This window comes from Triticum dicoccoides, chromosome 5B (assembly GCF_002162155.2).
Source record: "Triticum dicoccoides isolate Atlit2015 ecotype Zavitan chromosome 5B, WEW_v2.0, whole genome shotgun sequence".
Classification (NCBI taxonomy): domain Eukaryota; kingdom Viridiplantae; phylum Streptophyta; class Magnoliopsida; order Poales; family Poaceae; genus Triticum; species Triticum dicoccoides.
In genome coordinates, this window is record NC_041389.1 from 276,101,771 (window position 1) to 276,109,511 (window position 7,741).

At 47.8% G+C, this 7,741-nt stretch overlaps 1 non-coding gene and 1 pseudogene across 1 annotated transcript; one reads left to right on the top strand and one right to left on the bottom strand.

The window, feature by feature from the left end:
- The first annotated feature begins 947 nt into the window (after nt 1-947).
- Nucleotides 948-7,494, top strand: LOC119309384 (annotated as a pseudogene).
- On the bottom strand, nt 3,810-3,883 carry TRNAV-CAC. The gene has a single exon. It is a non-coding gene; the product is annotated as a tRNA-Val (tRNA).
- Nucleotides 7,495-7,741: the final 247 nt, after the last annotated feature.

The window sequence follows — 7,741 nt, forward strand, 5'->3', positions numbered from 1 at the left end:
CCACTTGTGACCTCCAAAGAAGTGAAACCACAACGCACCAGCGAGCGCTTCGGTGGAGAGAGGAAGAGCTTTCGCTTCCACGACGTCCTCGAGGTCAGTCGGCTCCCGGCAATCTTTCTTGCGATTTTTTTTTCTGGCGCTCTTGAGTAGTAGTAGTAATTTTTGGTTTTGGATGATCGTATCTGTGGAGAAATGGCCTTCTTTTCTGGGTTCCTCAACGTTCCTCTTCTTGAACTTTGTTTCTTCTTTCTGTCGATACCGGCATTTTTGGTTCATATGTGAGGAGGAGAGGGACATGGAACGTAGCATGCTGAAATAGATGTGTTTTCTGTCGGTTTAAAACAACCCCAATCTGTACTACATTCATATGGTATGGATACTTCGACACAAAGTAACACAATAGTGAGCAGAGCAGCATATGTGTTTTCCTCTGTTTCTTTTGTTTCAATAGAAAGAAGATTCCTCTGTTTCTGCTTGCTGCATTTCACAAGACCCTGTTCTTTCAGCTCAATGGTTTATATCATTACTTGAATCTACAGATTTATTCTCTTTAAAAAAAAAAGCACTGACCTCCCTTTCTTAAAAAGATTACAGTGTGAAAAAGATCACACTTCTTTTATTAAGTGTAAAAGAGATCTCAACCAAATCCTACTCGTCAGTCAATATGCCATTTTTACACTGCCACCATCGCATAAAGATTCATATTAATTCCACCCAGCCAACAAGCTAGTGATCAAAATATGAATCTTTTCTGTTTCCGCGTTGCTGCATTTCACTTCACAAGATAATACAGTTTTGTCCTGTTTTGAAGCTGATACAATGTTCTGAACTTACATATTTACATGGATGCTATTCTTCGTTGATCATATATATTTGATCTTCCATATACATCAGCTAGCATCTAGTATTAACTCTACCCTGTTTTTTTCTACTGCCAGGAGTTCACCATGGGGAGCTTGATAGACGAAGCAGGAACTGAGGAGCAGCCCTTGGACCCGAAGCCATTGCACTCACTAGCGCCGATGTTCCCTACCCCTCCTGGGTATGATCTAGCAACTGCTGGATCATCCGACCCACCATTCTTCTACTACATCACACCAATACGACAACACCCTGGGCCGGCTCCAGCTTCATTTGCTGGGCCGCCGCCAGGGCCCTGCTCCTCACCGCAACAACACCCTGGGCCGGCTCCAGCTTCATTTGCTGGGCCGCCACCGCAACAACACCCTGGGCCAGCTCCAGCTTCATTTGCTGGGCCGTCACCAGGACCAGGGTCCGCAGTTCCTCTGAAGGCCACGCCAATCTCGGCAGCATTTCCCGCGCGGCGACTCAAAGAGGAACTGTCGGATGAAGACTACACTCCTGCTTCCGAGAAGAGGAAACCATCTTCATCTTCACCCAAGAGCACAGCCAAGAGGGTTCGGCAGGCCGGAGACTCCACTGCAGCCAACACCAAGCAGAGACCGATCAGGAGGAGCCTCAGCAAGGAGCTCGCCGGCTGGCCCTCCGCATCGGACAACCCAAGGGAGGCAGTGGAAGCGACCATGGCCATGTTCGACTCGCTCCGGCGCCGGACGCTGCAGCTGGATGAGAAGGAGGGCTTGGGCAGGCGCGCCGACCTCAAGGCCAGTGTTCTCATGAACCATAACAACCTGAAGATCAACAGCCTCAAGACGATAGGCCCCGTCCCGGGCGTCGAAATCGGAGACATCTTCTTCTACAGGATTGAGATGTGCATCGTGGGGTTGCATGCGCCATCCATGGCCGGCATCGACTACCTGTCGGCTAAGCTTGTTGCCGGGAGGGACGAGAGCCTGGCCGTGAGCATCATCTCGTCCGGCGGATACGAGAACGTTGAAGATGAGACCGACACCCTGGTGTACACGGGCCAAGGAGGCAACAGCCGGCGCAAGGACAAGGAGAAGCACGACCAGAAGCTGGAGAAAGGAAACCTTGCTCTCAGCAACAGCGCCAGCAAGAAGAACCAGATCAGGGTGGTGCGCAGTGCACGGGACCCTTTCTCTATCACAGCAGGCAAGGTTTACATCTACGATGGAGTGTATCGCATCGAGGACTCCTGGATGGACACGGCCAAGAACGGGTTCAGTGTGTTCAAGTACAGGCTGAGGAGGGAGCCAGGGCAACCTCATGGAATTTCAGTCTGGAAGATGACAGAAAAGTGGAAGGCAAACCGTGCCACAAGAGAAAATGCCATGGTGCTGGATCTATCATCAGGGGCTGAGATCCTGCCTGTGTGCCTTGTCAACGAAGTCGACGGCGAAACGGGGCCGAGCCACTTCAAGTATGTCACCGGAGTGAAGCACTCGAGACCTCTTGGTAGGAACAAGCCATTGCACCACTGTGAGTGTACTAGTGTGTGCATGCCAGGTGACCCCAATTGTTCGTGCGCGCGACAGAATGGCGGCGATCTTCCCTACAACTTGGACGGGGTGCTCGCGAGGCATGTTCCGATGCTTTACGAGTGCTCTCGTGACTGCCATTGCACCAAGGACTGTCGGAACAGGGTTGCACAGAGAGGTGTTCAGCTCAACTTTGAGGTGTTCCGGACCGGAGACCGTGGATGGGGTCTCCGATCATGGGACCCGATCCGTGCCGGCGCATTCGTTTGCGAGTATGCTGGTCAAGTCATGGACGAAACCAACATGAGCATGGATGTCGAGGAGGACGAGTACACCTTTCGCACAACATGTCCAAGTGACAAGGCTCTAAGATGGAACCTGGGTGCAGAGTTGCTCGAGGAAAAAGGTGCAGATGCCACAGCTGAGAGGTTTAAGAAGCTTCCTGTCGTGATAAGTGCAAAAGATGCAGGCAACGTTGCTCGTTTCGTCAACCATAGCTGCTCCCCGAATCTACTCTGGCAGGCTGTGCAATATGACCATACCGATGACAGTTATCCGCATATCATGTTCTTCGCTATGAAACATATCCCTCCTATGACTGAGCTGACATATGATTATGGCATTAGAGGGGCTCCTCCGGGCCTCAAGGGGAAATCTCCCCTGGCTTGCAAGCTCAAGCCATGCTTATGTGGATCTGCAAACTGTCGAGGTTCTTTCTGACACAAAATATGCTGGGCATAAACAAGGTACAGAAAAATGTCATTATCTCTGTTCCTTCTAGGTTTTCCGGTCATGTTTAACAAGTATTGTACTCCCTGCGTTCCAAAATAGATGACTCAACTTTGTACTAGTGTCTTGTCACACGGTATGTATTGTCATTACTCATCACTTGATGTTGATGGATTTTTATTAGTCATGTCTTTGCTAGAGAAGAACGTATCCTACAGACTACTACTCCATACTAGACAGCGTAACTATATGTCTCCAATCTGTGCCTTGGCCGCCAAATTGATGCTGATATTCTTCTCCTTTTCAGGTTATTACGCTGTTGTATGGTAGGAGTACATGGTGGCTGGGCGGTCCCGCGGAGTAGCCAGCGTCTCTGTATTTTGGACAAGGGAGCAGAGTAGGCAGCCGTCCTCTCTAGTATTATGTATGCCGGTGTGGTGGCCAAGAGTGTGTCTGTCTGATGGCTTTTGTGATGCAAAATCGTGTGTAGTACATGTTGCATACGCAGGCGTGTCATGTGCAAATCATGCAGCAGCTGTCATCTAGTATAAGACATGAACCATCTAGTATCATGTGTTCCTACCCACTGTTGTACCACTGCTGCTACTTTCACTCTCTGAAATGCTTCTCTGAATGCAAGAAGAAGCATGCCAAGTTTGATCAGATTTTTGTAAAATCTATGCTCTCTCTCTGGAGCAAAAAAACATAAAAAAGGTTGACTGTCTGAGCCCAGGTTCGAACTGGGGACCTTTAGTGTGTGAGACTAACGTGATAACCAACTACACCACCCAGACCTTTGCGACAGATATCTTAAAATCTGTTTATTTAAAAATTGTTCCTCTGATGGAGTAAAGGTATCTGCACCGACAAATCAAAAGTTAGTGTCATCAATAATTAATCTAGAGCCTAAGCAACCCCTTGATAAAATACGGGATTAATAATGGTTCAGAGGATGCGTCGATGCAAACGAGCCCGTCCGATTCTTTCCAGCCTCTCACGTGCACGCGAAAAGGGTTTGTTGACGCACGCGATGCAAGTAAACAAATGCACTTGCACCCGAAGCGATCCGATTGCGCTTTTGTCCCCCTTCTCTCCGGACCGTCGGTATCTACGAACACGACGCTTCAAATAAATCCGAGCACACTCTTCTCTCGGACACGTATTTAAATTGCTAGGAAAACTCCGCGCAAAGAAGGCTAAAAACAAAGTAAAAACCAAAACAAGTAACCTCGTCCCGAATACTTATCTTAGATAATTCGTATCTAGATATGTTTTTTTAACACAATACAGACACAAGCGCTCATACATACGCACATAAACTTACCACTATGAACCGCACACATGCACACTATATCTCTATGAGTAATTTCGAGAGACTGAGCCGGCATATCATCTTGAGATTTACGAAGTTAGCGTAGGCGCCTCGCCGTCGATGGGAACGTCTCCTCTCACTGAAAACGCATCGCCGGAATTCCTGAAATAAATCTAGTAATAATACGAGCACCAGGACTTGAACCCTGGTGGGCTGGGGATAGCACTGTCCCTCTAGGTTGGTTCGCCTAGACATGTTTTACTGTTAAATATATTTGTATCTACATAAATCTAAGACAAGTAATTTAAGACTTCCCCACCTCCGCCTCCGGCTCCTCTCTCAGGGGATCAAATCGACTCTGGAGAGAGGGGGGAAGTTAGGGTTCGTCAACGCAAAGCTCCTCCACCAAATCAGGTCTTGGTTAGGAAGGAGCTGCTTGTGTCTGGAGACTTTTCTGCCGAGGATTGCTATCCGATTGGTGCTTCTGATCAGTTGTCGCAACCGACGCACTTTAGATTTTCATGAGATTTCTGGGCTGGGAAAACTAGTAAGATCCCTTTTGCTGATGTAGTCCATGGTATGGCTAGACGTGGACGTGATCAGAGTTCTAGAGGGGGTCGCTATGGTGCTGGTAGGGGACGCAATGCTGGTAGAAATCTAGCCGCTGGTACTAATACCTCTCTGCCACCAGATCCCACACACGTTCCTCCTCCTCCCACTTCACATCCACCACCCATATCCATATATATGCCAAACCACCTATCTTCCATATGGCTGCAGCTCCACCTTTACCTATGCAGGGGGGCACGTGTTTGCTGGGTATCCGACAGGAATAATTAGTATCAACAGCTTGGTCCTTGGCCTCAACAGCCACAATTTCCTTACCAATTCATGCCTCCACCTCAAAGCTTGACCATGCCTTATCAACAGCAACAAGCAGTAGTAAGTGGAGGTAGCCTCTCAAGCAGTGGCGCTCAATCTGGACAACCGGGTACTAGCCAAAGTAAGAGAAAGCAAAATGCAGGGAAGCAACAAGCCCCTGCTGCTAGCACTCCTCAGCTTTAGTAAAAAAACACTTATAAGAGCATTATGTTTCAAGTTGACCCAAAAATCATTGGAGCTATCTGTTATAATTGTGGCCTTCCTGGGCATTTTGTTGACATGTGTTCTGTGCCAAAGGTGTGATTTCTCTGTAAAACCCCTGGACATCATATGGATGGCTTACCCCTTGGTTTAAGCCATACCCAGCTGCTCATTACTGGGGGAGTACTTGTTTAGGCCTGGTTTTTCCCATGTTGACACATGAGACACAAGTGACTGTGAATGGCTGAATATTGGCAATGTTGGCCCAATGGTGATTGAAGAAGGTGACATAACTGGCAAAGAACTTGGGCAGTGCTTCTCTGATATGTGGAAACAAACTGGCCCTGGCAGATAAGGCCCTATGATGATAGACAGTTCTTGGTCAGATTCCCTCTCACCAAAAAAATGAGTGATTTGGTGAAATATCCCTCCATCAACCTCAAGAAGAAAGGGATGACTGTCTCTTTCAAGGATTGGACTGGTGATTACCTAGTCTATGGTACTTTGAATGAAACTTAGGTGAGTATTGAGGGCCTTCCCCCAAAATGGTGCGGTTGGAAAGTGATGGCATAATTGCTTCCATCCTTGGAGTCCTAGTCAATGTTAACTGACACACAATCTTCAGAAATTTCTATGAGAGGGTCAGAATTCAGGTAGTTGTAAGAGATTCCTCCAAAAATCTCAAGGACGAAGTGATTGAGCTTAATCATGAACTATATTTACTGAAGTTTGTGACTAAGGAAGATATCCCTATTCAACCAAGCTCTGAAAGTTCAGCTGATCTTGGTGACAGCTCCAGTACTACTTCTCAGGAGAAACAAGATGATGCCAGTGCCAGTGATGATGACCTCCTGTGTGAGGACATGGATACAGACAATGATCAGGCTACTAGGGGAGATAGCAATGCTCCTAGGCACTGTACTGCTCTCGGAGGTTCTAAAACTTCTAATGTGTGCGTCATCCTTGCTCGAGAGCATCACCTGGAGAAATCTGTATTTTCCAAGATACAAGGGGCACCTATCTCTAAGAGTTACTTGGAGATAGTGAAGAAGAAACCAACTAATAACATTGGGAAACATCTTCTTCAGAAATTTGATGAGGTTGTGGTCAAATGTGCCAAGACACACACCAAAAGCAAGACTGCTGCTCGTAAACAAGATAAATGGGGGCCTGTGGTAGCTACTAGGATGAGCTCCAGGATAAATATGGATGGAAAGCCTGCTCTTCAAAAGGCCCAAGATCTATTGCAAGTCAAATACCTGGATATCCTAAGCCATTGAAAGGTAACCATAACTCATTTGCTTGTCTTGATGATGATCCATTGTTTAAAAGTGCCGACTCTTTTGGAATTAACCCGAGCTCTACTAAGGAAATTGCTAGTCTGACTACAGCTGTTATTAAACAGATTGAGTTGAACAAACTGAGCAAGTTCTACCAGGATAAAGTCCAGATGTGTTTCTTCCTCCCGATATTGATATCCCTTGAGAGGAATTTAATACTGTATTTCCTGATCCAAGTACTGGTGATGGCTTGGTGTTGGTGCAACAAACCCTGGGTCTGTTGCCCAGACTTTGCACAGGCTCAAAGGCAAGATTACAACACCAAGATTGGACCAAGCAAGGAGGATCAACTCCTTTGGAAGACTCAAGTGCAGACCAAGAAGGCCAAGACGAGCCAGAGAAGCAAGATAACGCCAAGGAGAGAACCAGCCTTGCCGGGCAGGCGAGCCTGGCAGGGTTGAGCTTTGCACCGGAAGCATACTTCCAGATCGTCCTGGCAGGCCCTGCCGGGACTTGCGGAGGCAACTACGCCACCGCTCCACCTCATGAGCGGCGCAAGTCACAGGTCAGTGCGGTGTCAAGCCCCAAGATGACTAAGTGGCTGCTTTTTGCCACATGGCAGCCACTTTCTACAGCAACACCTCCATGCGACACCCGTCCTGAGACGTGTCAAGCAAACAGGCGCAAAGCTGGCAAAATAGCCCAGCAAGGGCTGCCGGGCACGCTGTGATGTGACACTAGGTGATGCATTTAATGTGCCCTGTCAGCCTGCAAAGTTAGGTATGATAGCACTATTTGCTATCTAATCAGTATGCAAAGACTGATTTGCCACCTGTGGTAACCCCTTGATCTATAAAAGGAGGCCCATGGCAAACGTAAAAAGGGTTCGGTTCGCGAGGTTGCCAAGCTCATGCCCTCATGTAACCGTACGCACGTAGACACTTCGCCTGAGGCAACCCTTCCGGGCAAAGTGTGTT